The sequence below is a fragment of the Talpa europaea genome (genome assembly GCF_964194135.1).
Source record: "Talpa europaea genome assembly, chromosome: 6".
Lineage (NCBI taxonomy): Eukaryota > Metazoa > Chordata > Mammalia > Eulipotyphla > Talpidae > Talpa > Talpa europaea.
Genome location: NC_140072.1, coordinates 111231251 through 111244514, shown reverse-complemented (window position 1 = coordinate 111244514; position 13264 = coordinate 111231251). Strand labels below are relative to the sequence as shown.

General features: G+C 35.1%; 1 pseudogene across 1 annotated transcript; it reads left to right on the top strand.

The window, feature by feature from the left end:
• Window positions 1-1558: 1558 nt before the first annotated feature.
• LOC311172291 (large ribosomal subunit protein eL6-like) lies at window positions 1559-2426 on the top strand (annotated as a pseudogene). The gene has a single exon. The product of its transcript is annotated as a large ribosomal subunit protein eL6-like (transcript).
• Window positions 2427-13264: the final 10838 nt, after the last annotated feature.

Genomic DNA, 13264 nt, shown 5'->3' with positions numbered 1-13264 from the left:
TAAAACCAAGTAGTGGTGTATACATGCAATGCAGTATTAATCAGTAATTAAAAAAATAACTTATCAAGCTATGCAAGGATATGGGTGAATCATATATGTGCACTGCTAAATTGAAAAAAAAAAGTCTGAAAGACTGCCTGGTATATGAATCAATTTATATGACATTCTGGCAAAGGTCGAAAATGACTGATAAAGTAAACCGGTGGTTGCTAGGAATTAGAGAGAATATATTGAGATATATTGAGTAGGTGAAGCAAGGAAAGATTTTATTTTTAGAACAGTGAAACAATAAGGTACAGTAATTGGGTATGCATAGCCCTGTGCAATGGTCAAACTGTAGAATTTTAAAGGACTAAAACGAACCTTAATGTGTATTATAAAAATGAGGAAGTAAGAAGATCCCAGAATGGAATACAGAATGTGACCAAAAAAAAAAAAAATCTAATTACCTAATAAATTTAAGAAACAATCTCATCAAATGGGGTAAAATAAAAAAGAGCTGACCTAATGAATTTAGGAATTAAACAGACTGTAAAAGACTAAAGGTAAAAAGAATTTACATCAGTATATCTGCTTGAGAAAGATATTTGCTTTGGTGGTATGTGTGAACAATTCTGAAACCATATGGGTCACAGTGGATTTAAACAATTAAGTAAATGCAAATGTGTTGGGAAGATGGAAACTAGATTTTCTCATTGTTAGAGTGAATGACCACAGATAAGACACTGGACCTATTTGTAATGTACTAGAAAAAGAGAAATATATATGAATTCATGTTTAACTTAAGGATGACACAAAGGGTTACATATACAGGCATTTATAGATATGGATTATACCTGCATTGGTAAACCCATATTTTCTCACTCCACTAGCCGATGGGTCTAAAATCAATGATATCCTAGTAGCAAAAAGCAACACTAGAGCCAACAACTTACTTTCTAGTACTGCTCTCTAGTAAGAGAAATCAGGGCACATTAGAAAAAATCAGACTAACCCCAACTAAAGGGCATTCTATGAAATACCTGGTCAATGACCCATCAAAAACAGATCATCAAAAGCAAGGCAAGTGTGAGAAATTTTCAAAATAAATTAGAGCCTAAGGAAATATGATAATAAAATGTAAACTGGCATCCTGAACAGAAAAAATTAAATTCTAGAAAAATAAGAAAATCTCAATAAACTGTCACCTTTTACTAATAACAGTGTATCAATATTGAGTCATTATTTGTCACAAATATACCATACCAAGGTAAGATGTTAATAATAGAGGAAGCTGTGTATTGTGTCTATGAATGTTCTTGCTAATTGATTCTTGATTTCTCTGTGCATACAGAACTTTGAAACACAAAAGTTTTTAATAAACAAACAAAAAATCACAAAATTTTCAGTGAAGGAAAATCTTGTACAAGTATTATAAAATTTTGATATGTAAAATATCCTATATTTCATAATTGGTAATGCTAATTATAATCTAGATAACTTATATGATGAGTCACATCTCTATTTTTGTGGCTATCTTTTGGTTAATATTTTCATGAACTCTTTCCCATCTTGCAAGATGGCGGGCGAAAAGGGTGAGAAGGCGCCTCCTAAAAAGAAGAAACCTGCAGCCAAGAAAGCTGATGCTGGTGGCAAGGTTAAGAAGGCCAAGGGCAAGGGCAAAACCCCTAAGAAGGGGAAGCCCCACTGCAGCCGAAGCCCTGTCCTAGTGAGAGGAATTGGCAGATATTCCCGATCTGCTATGTATTCCAGAAAGGCCATGTACAAGAGGAAGTACACAGCAGCTAAATCTAGGATTGAAAAGAAAAAAGAAGGAGAAGGTTCTGGCTACAGTCACAAAACCAGTTGGTGGTGACAAGAATGGCGGTACCCGAGTAGTTAAACTTCGCAAAATGCCTAGATACTATCCTACTGAAGATGTGCCCCGAAAGCTGGTGAGCCATGGCAAAAAAACATTCAGTCAGCATGTCAGGAAACTGTGAGCTAGCATCACTCCCGGGACCATTCTAATCATCCTAACAGGGCATCACAGAGGCAAGAGGGTGGTTTTCTTAAAAGAAGCTGGGCAGTGGCTTGCTACTTGTGACTGGACCTCTGTCCTTCAATCGAGTTCCTCTGCGTAGGACACACCAGAAATTTGTCATTGCCACCTCTACCAAAATTGACATCAGTGGTGTGAAGATCCCCAACATCTCACTGATGCTTACTTCAAGAAGAAGATGCTGCGTAAGCCCCGACACCAGGAAGGTGAGATCTTCGACACAGAGAAGGAGAAATACGAGATTACAGAGCAGCATAAGGTGGATCAAAAAGCTGTGGACTCGCAAATTCTGCCAAAAATCAAAGTTGTTCCCCAGCTCCAGGGCTACCTCCGCTCTGTGTTTGCTCTCACCAATGGAATTTATCCTCACAAGTTGGTGTTCTAAGTTTCCTGCAAAGAATCTAATTAAATAATGATAATTTAAAAAAATATATTTTCATGTAATGTTTCCATACTTGCTTTATTTTTTAAGTACAAAAAATAAGCATTGGCAATGTTAGCATTTTAGGTATACGTGATGTTTAGTAACTAGTGTTTTTTACTTTGTTCATATTGAATTTAAAGATCTAAAAAAAAATTAGCTGAATATATTTACAATGAAGATACAAGTTCAGGCAAGGGTGGAAAAAAATGTTATTATCACCAGTCTCCTGACTTCACAAGTAAATTGCTAGCAGTAGAAAACCACATAATTTATTTTCTGTTTATTTTAAGGCCTCCCATTTCACATTGTTAATAACCTCAATAGGTCATTTAAGATTGTTGTTTAGTTGAATAAACTGTGTCTTTACCTCTGAGTCAAAAAGTACTACTAAATAATTATCTAATAAGAATAATATTTTAAGGATTTAACATCATATGTCATACATTCAGACAAGTTGATTGTTTGTACAGAGTTATAGTCAACTCGAACTTTTGGAAAATACCTTAAGATTTACATAAAACTTATAAGAAGTTAAAAGTGACCAGAGGGTATTGTTCCTAATTTTATAATTTAGAGGCAGAATCTCATGTTTTCTTGGTTTTAGAAAAATAATTTAAACTTCATTTAGATTCATATAGTTTCCTCATTTTCTTCCCCCCCACCCTCTTTTCTTCCTTCTAGTTCATTTCATGGACTCTTTGACATGATCAAGATGGTATAGTATTTTTTTTTTTAATTTTGTATATTTTTACATCATTTTTCATTTTTGCACAATGTATGCATTTTCATCTTGGTTATAATTCCCATACAATTCCCACCCCCCCTTGTTTTGATCCTACTCCCTCCCCTCCCCCACCCCCCCAGAGTGTGTTTCTGGATTATAGTTGCTTGTTGATTTTGATGTTTACTTTATAAGACTAATTATATAGTATACATTTTTATTAAGAAATTTACAACAACTTGGGCCTCCCTGGTGGCACAAGGGGTTAAGACACAACCTATGAAGCAATTCACAGCCACTGCAACACAAGTTCGATCCCCAGCCAGAGAGATACCCACATGATGCAGCAGATCTCTCCTGACTCACCCGCTGCTTCCCTCAGCAGAATATTTCAGTCAATCTGCCTGTTCTGTTCCCCACTCTGTCTCTGGTGAATCCTTTCACCACCCCACACCTCTGGTCTGTACCCCAGTTCTTGTGTGCATAAATAAATAAATGTTTAAAAAAAGAAAAAGAAATTTACGATAACTCATGAGAAGAGATGAAGCAACCTTTGGGGAAAAGCACAGTCCAACTGAGGAAGGCCACAGTGACAAAGGGGGAGTCCCACTGAGTGACATTTTCCTTATACTGAGTATTGCTTGGAAATTTACAAGAAAAAAATAACAGCTAATTTGATTTCTCATTTTGGTGACTTTATTAACCTGATTATCAATTGTGCATGAACAAATTTGTGTGTTATAAATACAAAATGTAACTGAAGACTGCACTGTTTTGCAGCAAATTCCCATTGTATGCCAGATAGGACTTCAGAGTTACCACCTCCTTCCTGGGAAGGAGTAAATCCTTCCTTTTTCTTTCTCATTCATAGTCCTCACCCTCTTTCTCAGAGTAGAAGGATAATACATAGTTTAATAGACAGGCAATTCTTAATTTTCTTGAAAGGCTATCAAAAACCAAAAACAAACAAACAAATGAAAAACCAAAACTGCACAGTCTAGGCATGGCAGAAGTTAAGAATGACTTTACTGTGTGGTTTCCTCAAAGACTGACCCCCAGGAACTGGAACTTTTCAATTTTGTGGGCAATACCTCTACTTCTCCTGAAACTCATTCTTTAAGAACTCTTTTATCGCTGAGGTTCTTTCTATGTGAATTCTAACTTGTAGAATTCACATATAGTAATTGGGATTCAAGCCTTTTATAATACTGGAAAAATGAAGAAGTTATTTTACAGATATAATTTGTCAACTGCTACTGCACAGGTCATTATATGCTATCTAAGGAAGTAGCCTTCATGTACTCCAATTATTAGAGCACATAGCACATAATCTAAGATATTCTGTTGAATCCTGTTACACTATATTTAGAGTTAAAAATTACATACTTTCATCTCTAGCCCCTGTTTTTATTTTGGAAAAGCTACATGGGCTTCTCTCTAATGAAATCCAATCTGGAATTTTTCTGTTTTTATTTTTCCATTGTCTCAACATTTCTTGGCTTTTATTCTGTTCATGCTCCAGTTGAAACTGAAGCAGGAAGAGTTCCATTTTAGCATATTATGGTGTTCTGCTTCTGCAGTGGAACTATTGTTTGACATTTTAATCTTCTTTTGCATTAAGCTCTCACTCCTAGAAATAAAGATATAGAAAGATAAAAAAAGAAAAAGTTGTATCTTGATTGCTTAGTTTTTGTAATTCAAATATCACAAATAAATCTCAATTTTAATGTCAAATTAGAGTATAAACTTCTATTTATAACTGGTGTGCAAGACTGTGGAAGGTTCCACTTAATAAACACTATACATTTTTTACTGAATATTTACAAGACCAATATGATGCATTATAAATAATGCAACTATAGAAAGAAAAAATCCACAAAATCCCATAAAGTTTCTTAAAGGGTCTCCAATAGATTAAATGGAGTTCTCCCAAAAGTATGCCTTTATCATAATCTCCAGGAACATCTGATTTTATTATATAATAAAGTCATATATGAAAAATACATCTATTGGAAGATGTGATTAAAGCTCCTGAGATGAGATTTTCTTGGATTATCAGCCTATCAGTAGAGTCAATGACAATAGTTTTTACAAAAGAGACACAAAGATGAGATATGGGGAGAAGAAAAGATGATCATATTAAGGTGGAAGCACAATTAGAGTAAAGGGTCGCAAGGTGTGCACCAGCCACAGAGACTACACAGAAGAGGCAAGACAGTAATCTCTTGTTTGGCATGGAGAGGGAGAGTAGCTTTGCCAGTATCTGAATTTGGAGTTGCAGTTGCCAGAATTATGAGAGAATAAATTTCTGTTGGTTTATGCCACCCTGTTTGTAATTAATTGTTATGGCAGTCACAAGAAAATAATACATGTAATTTTTAGGAAACTGATTAGGTGAATTTAAGGTATTTATTTAAAAAAAAATACTCATGTATGTCCTAAACACTGTTACCTTTTTTTTTTTTTTTAAGATTGATTTATTTATGCATACAAGAACTGAGGTACAAGAGGTGCGGGGGGGTGAGAGGTTTCATTAGAGAAAGAGAGGGGCACAGAACAGGCAGACTGACTGAAATACACTGCTGAGGGGAGCAGTGGGTGAGTCAGGAGAGGTATGCTGCACCATGTGGATCAGCTCCCTGGCTGGGAATTGAACTCATGCTGCAGTGGCTGCGGTCAGCTTCATAGGTTATGTCTTAACCCCTTGAGCCACCAGGGAGGCCCTGTTAGTTTTATTTCTAATTAATTGAACAACCCAGGGGAACGGTCAAGGGCAGGAAGCAGCTCTCTCTGCAGACTTTGTTCCTATCATTTGTTGCTCTGCTCTTGGGTTTCTCTATGTTATGCATGCATACAGGAGAAGAGTGGAGGAGATTGTAGAGAAGTAAAGAAAACTTTGAAAGTAACACACACTTCTACTGTTCCCATTTTATAAGGCAGAACTTGGTTATAATGTCAACTATAAAGGCTTGAGAGGCTAAAGAATGTTTGCCTATTATGCCTGGGGCAGTCATTTTATCAAATGGATGGATAAAAATGTTTTGGTGAAATGTTAGCAGAATTCAAAAAACTTAGTGTTTGCCAAACTATAATTTGCCAAAATTAAATTCAAATTAGTATGTTCAAGTCAATAATGACAGCTACAAAATTTAAAGTGTGGATACCAATATGAAACTTCATCTTCATATGAAGCTCTGTAATTTCCAGAATGTGCACAAGCTTCACGGTCGACATAATTTTTCTAAGGCAAAATAATTATAATAAAGTAATTGTGCTAGCAGTAATTCACACATTCTACTTGGAGATTGAAAAGTATAAATCCAATTAGCAAATTTTCAATTGAAAGGTGTTAGAAGTGTTGAATAGTTGGTCATTTCTTGAACCAAATTGCTTTTTTAGACTTAATCATTACTTAGTGTGTTATAAGGGCATTGAACAGTTAGAATATGTCAACATACTTTTATTAATTCATTTAAAAAGGCAACTTTTATAGTTATACCTTAAATAATTATGAAATGATGTAGATCAGGGATACATGAATTATTGCAAAACCTCTTGATTTGTTAGTAACAACAAAATCTACTTGTTAAAAAAAAAAAAGGCATTGACTTCTATCACACAAATGATAAATATGAGACTGGCTTTTCACCCAAGTAGGTAATTAAATTTCTTGATATAGTCATTTTGAAGATCATGTTCAGATTCTTCTACAAAAAAATATACACACTAAATTTTAAGAACCCAGTGAATTACTTATTTAGTTAAATAGTTATTGTACATGTTTTAGGATCATCAAACTTTATTTAAATTCCTAATTTCTAATTTTAAATAAGACAATGAATATTATTAGAGTAACTCTAGTGACACAGAAAGGCAATTCACAAAAGATATGATGTTTAATTTTATGTATCAACATGGCTAGATCAAAGACTAATCTGGATAATTCTGTGATGGTCTTTTTATATATACCTATGATTTACAATCAGTTAATTAAGTACACTCAAAAATAGGAATGGGTTCCCTACAATCATTTGAAGGCAATAGGAGCAAATACAAATTCCTAAAAAAGAAATTGTGTTTAGTAGTGTAACATTAACTTTTTCAGCATTTTCTAGTTTGACTACCCTATAGAGTTTAGACTTGTTAACACACTAAATCACATAAACCAATTTGTAGTAATAAATTTCTTCATAGTTTACATTAAAATGTTGAATTAGGGCCTCCTCGGTGGCGCAGCGGTTGAGCGCTGGGTTGCGAAGCTGCCCACAGCCTTTGTGACGCCGGTTCGATCCCCGGTTGCTCCCTGGCCACCAGAGGAGGGTCCCACATGGCGCGCAGACCTCTCCTGCCGCCCGCTGCTCCCCTCAGCAGTGTACTTCGGTCCTTCTGCCTGCTCTGCTCCCCGCTCTGACTCTGGTGAATTCTCTCACCCTCCCGCGCTTCTGACTGTACCCCAGTGCTTGTATAAACAAAACGAACGAACAAATAAATAAATAAAATAAAATAAAAATAAAATGTTGAATTAATTTATTACCTACTGAGTCTGTCTTTTTTCCTGGAGAAAATTGTTTCAGGTGTATTTTATGAAAATATACACTATTGTTTCTATTATTTTTGTTTTATATATCAGATATACATTGCATACATAGATGTTGATGTTTTAATCACATTTACCTATTAAATTTTATAGAAACTATTTATTATCAGGACACAATAGATCTTACCTACAATATTTATATAGACTTTCTGTGCTAGGATTAATAAGATATACATTTTAACATCAAATTCCCTGGGAGAGGAAGTAATGCTGTCATATCAAAGTCTATGAGAGTAAAAATAACAGTATTTCTACAATTAAAATTTGGCAAAATTGAGGTCTTCATCAGAATGTAGCATCAGAAATGACAGATAATAATGGTTTCTCTAATGATTAGGTGTAATAGGTGTGGAAAAAGAACATGAATTGGAAGAGATGAGACTATACCTACTGTATATTTCATGAACTTTGATTCTAGGAATCAAACTCTACAGATTCAGTTTACCCAACTTTAAATTGAAAAATAAAATTTTTACTGCTTACCATATACAGTTATTTTAAGAATGAAGATGGTGCTAATTTACATAAGTGAGTATGAAGTATACAATTATATTTTTTGGGTAATTCCTAGTAAGTTAATGAAATCAAATCTAATAGAAGTTACTGTACTCTGGTTACATTTTACTGGTAGCTGGTTAATCCACCACTCAGTGATCCATGGGCTGGGATAGTGTCATCTGCAAAGCAACAGAGTGGCCAGATCTTGCTCTGTTCTGCAAAACTTAGCTGATCTGCAAAAAATATAATGCATTTTCTCTAACCTATGTCAGAATTTTTATATCTATGTAACCATAAAAAATTACTCCAAGAAAACAGTATTAAAACAGATATTACACGCTTTCCTATCTGTGTGGAAGTTGTAGTTGGATCTACTTCCATTAAGGTGTTTCTCTTTTAGTTTGTAGCAGGGAAGAGGGTAGGAGACTTACAATTTATGGGAATTAACAATTGCAAATGTTATTTAATTTGGCTAGGCATAGGGTGATTTCAAATACAATAGTATGTAAATTCTTGTGTTTATTGAAAATTGAAAAGGATGCTACTTTTATCAAAAGAGACAAAAAAAAAAAAAAGGCAATACAAAAAGACACCAAGGGGGCCTCCCTGGTGGTGCAAGAGGTTAAGATGCAACCTACAAAACTATCCAAAGCCACTGCAGCACGAATTTAATTACTGTCTAGGAAGCTACACACATGGCAGAGCAGACCTTTCCTAACTAGCCCACTGCTCCCCTCAGCAGTATATTTCAGTAGATCTTCCAGAAAAGTTCTGTTCCCCACTGTCTCTGGTGAATCCTGTCACCCCCTCACCTCTGGCCTGTACCCCTCACCTCTGGCATGTACCCCAGTTCTTGTATGCATGAATAAATAAATCTTTAAAAAAAGACATGAAGGAAATCTGCTTTTCCAGTTATAGGGACAATTAGGTAGCTCAAAATTTACAAGGTATATGTAATGGTGTCTAGCTTATGATGTGATAGCATGTGTTTCCAAAACCTCCATCTCTTTAAAAAACAAAAGAAATTATTTCTTTTCTAAGTATTAAATTTGTCCAGGACATATATCAATGGATACTATACCATGTGGAATATTGTTTGTCATGGAGATGGGCGATGAGAGGTGGAGTTGTACCATAGAACACATCCTCCACAGCATTAAGGACTATTGATCAAGAAAACAATTCTGTTATTTATGCCACTAAAACTGTAAAGTTGACTATTATTACACAATAAACACTTCACTCCTGACTGATAGGGATATTAGCATCAAAACAGGTCATCACTGCCCATAACTCAGCAGTTTGCTAGAGGCTACGAATATTAAAATTGAATAACTGTGGAAAGCATAATGTACCCTAAAGGAAGATCATGTATTTAATATATGTTAACTCAAGGACAACAAGTTGAACACCACTATTAGTAGCACATGCTTTTACTTTCCTATATTTGATAAATTACTGCCAGAAAAAGAAAAAGTTCAGTCAAGTGAAATAACAAGTAATAAGAATTAAAAAGAAGAATTAAGAACAGAGAAAGATAAAATGATTCACAGGTTCATAATAAATTGCTGTTTGTATTGTCATTGTCTTTACTCCAAAAAATAAACAAAAAAGTAAGACAATAACTTAAGCAACAGAATTTTACAATGTGAAAACTGTAGAAACAAACAAGAAATCTGATAACTATTTGAAAAAAGTGTCACCCTTTTGGTTACTGGCAAATTGAGATACCTGAAATAAAATATACAAGATTCCTACAGATTTTTCAGAGTCCTATTGGATGAATTAAGAAATACTCTTAAGACACTAAATAATTCATGTACTTCTGTCGTAGGAAAGATATCATCTGAGAAATATGTTTAGTTTTTAAAAAGTTTACATTGCACAATACTCATTTCAGAGAAGCCAAAGAGGTTAAAGGCAGAGAAAAATCTCTCAGAGGGCAAAGAGGGGCACAGAGAAGAATGGATTAGAATCATTCCAGGGAGTAGGAACAAAGTCAAATTAAAGATGCTCTCCAGTCCTCAGGTAGAAGCCAGCACAATACTGGGGTCAAGAGTTATTTAAGCAGTGATACATACTAGTGTCCAATGAAAACTAGCTTTTTTTTTTTCTTTTTTCCAGAGAAAAGCAATTACAGTAATTCTGTAGACAATAATAATTTGTGAAAAGCTTTCGTGTGTTTTTCACATTGGAAAAAAAAAAGACAAACTGATTTCATAATAGGATATTCAAATGAGACTAATGTGATTCCATTTAAGAAATATTGTTACATTGGGCCACCCCAGTGGCGCAGCGGTTGAGCGCTGGGTTTCGAAGCTGCCCGCAGTCTCTGCAGCGCCGGTTCAATCCCCGGCTGCTCCCCGGCCACTGGAGGAGGGTCCCACATGGCGCGCAGACCTCTCCTGCCACCCACTGCTCCCCTCAGCAGTGTACTTCGGTCCTTCTGCCTGCTCTGCTCCCCGCTCTGGCTCTGGTGAATTCTCTCACCCACTCGTGCTTCTGACTATTCCCAGTGCTTATATAAATAAATAAAAATAAATCTTAAAAAAAAAAGCAAACATTGTACAAAAATGAACAATGATGTAAAATATATATAAATAAATAATTAAAAAAGAAATATTGTTAGATTTAAAATAAACAATAGCATTTAATTTGCTGAATCACCCCTTATCTGAATCACCACACCATGAGGCATCACTTGAAAGAAATAAACTTTAGTTTTGTTAACAGTAGAATATGCTTTTATCTCAATATAATGGAGACTACTATGGCTGATATCTCAACAAAAACACATAGATTAGAACAATCATAACAAACATACTTTTAAATATATAAGAAAAAAGGCCTGGACAAAGAATAAAGATAATTTAGTAAAGGTAAGCAGAACGGAAAGTGAACAGGATTCCTGATGCCAGCAAACAAGTACTTTCGTGAAGAATAGCTTTAGACATTGGATTTTAGACTCATGATTTTAGACTGTAATCTTTAGAAAGCACTGAAAGTGAACTTGAGTTCTCTTACTCTGTTGCGGCCCGAAAGGGTTTATAGCTTTAGTAAAATGTAAATCTACAAAACACAAAATACCTATAAGTGAAAATTTTAATAGAATATACTTGCCTGCCTGCTACTGAGAAAGACATTAATAAAATGGTTTATTCAGAGAAGTTATTGACACAGGTGTCGTTCGTGTGCATTCTGCTTTTGATATAATAGAATGCATGTACTACTGGAAATCCCAAGCATAAAATTTAAATGTCATTGCACTTCATTAAAAATAACAAACCCTCAGTTGCAACAAAATAAAATCCAACATAGAAAAAATAAAATCCTCAATATTCCCCCCAGAAATATCCTTCTCCCTAGGAGTATGAATGTGAAGATTCTTACATTTAATAAATGAAGTGATGATGGATAGATAATTTAAAATTGAGAAGAGAGATTGAAAACTGAATAAGAAATTTTAGGAGATCTAAATATAAAACAGTTGGGAAATATAAACAAATAGAAGATCTGGAAAAATAAACAACTAAAATAATACATGAGATGAATGCGCTGGTAAAATAACAGATTCAATCCAGTAAATGGTGCAATTAGTAATATGAAAAATAACTCAAGAAATAAAATGCAGCAAAGAAATACAGGGATAGGAGCATTATGCTAATAGATATGATGAATGGATTTAGCAATTTGAAGGAATAGGTTTTTTTTTTTTTTTTTGAAGATTCATTCCATGCATACAAGAACCAGGGCGCAGGCCAGAGGTGTGGGCAGCTAGAGGACTCACCAGAGACAGAGCAGGGAACAGAACAGGCAGACTGACCTAAATACACTGCTGAGGGGAGAAACAGGCGAGACAGGAGAGGTCTGCCGTGCTACGTGTGCATCTGCCCGCTGGCTGGGGATTGAACTCCTACTGCATTGGCTGTGGACAGCCTCATAGGTTGATCTATCCATTTGTACCACCAGAGAGGCCCAGATGGTTCTTAAATATACTCAAATTTTATGCTAAACATGAAAAATATTTAAAGAAGTTCAGTCAGTTTGGGCAACAATTCCAGTATAAAACAGTAGTGATATTTTAAATCTTAAAATTTTTAGGTCCAAAAAATATTGTGGCAATAATATTGAGGAAAGCTATAATACAAAACAAGTAAAAGTGGTTACTTGTCTAGTGCAAGCCAATTCATGAAATTAGGAAAGGCACATGGAAAAATTAAAAATATATACAATTTATTTTATATATTTAAGAATCAGGCCTCCCTGATGGTGCAGGGGTTAAAGTCTCAGTGCTATCAAGCTATCACCAGCCACTGCTGCATGTGTTAGAGCCGTGGCCAGGGAGCTACCCACATAGCACAGCAGACCTCTCCCATGTAGCCCGCTGCTCCCCTCAGCAGTGTATCTCAGTTGATCCACCTGTTCTGCTCCCCACTCTGGTGAATCTTCTCACTCCCTACACCTCTGGCCTGGACACCAGTTCTTATTTGCAGAAATCAATATTGAAAGAAAGGAAGAAAGAAAGGAAGAAAGGAAGGAAGGAAGGAAGGAAGGAAGGAAGGAAGGAAGGAAGGAAGGAAGGAAGGAAGGAAGGAAGGAAGGAAGGAAGGAAGGAAGGAAGGAAGGACTGGCAATTATGAGAGCAGGTAAAATAAATTCAAATTTCTACAATAAAAAGTAGATTTTACACATTTCAAAAGAGGTGATTTGGCATTTAGACAATACAATTTTTTTTAATTGATAAGAAGACCTAAGGAGAAAATGAAATGTGAACAGCTCCCCAAGATATGTGGGATTTATACAGAATCACAAAGTAATCAGAGATTATTAAAAAAAAAAATTGCCTGGACCTCACTGGGTTATTGTAAATAGTGCTGCAATGATGACTTCTGGCTCCATTATAATTAAGAATCAATCTGAGTAATTGAGTTGGTTTTAAACTAAAACATATCCTACATATTCTAAACCTTTGAAGATCAGTAA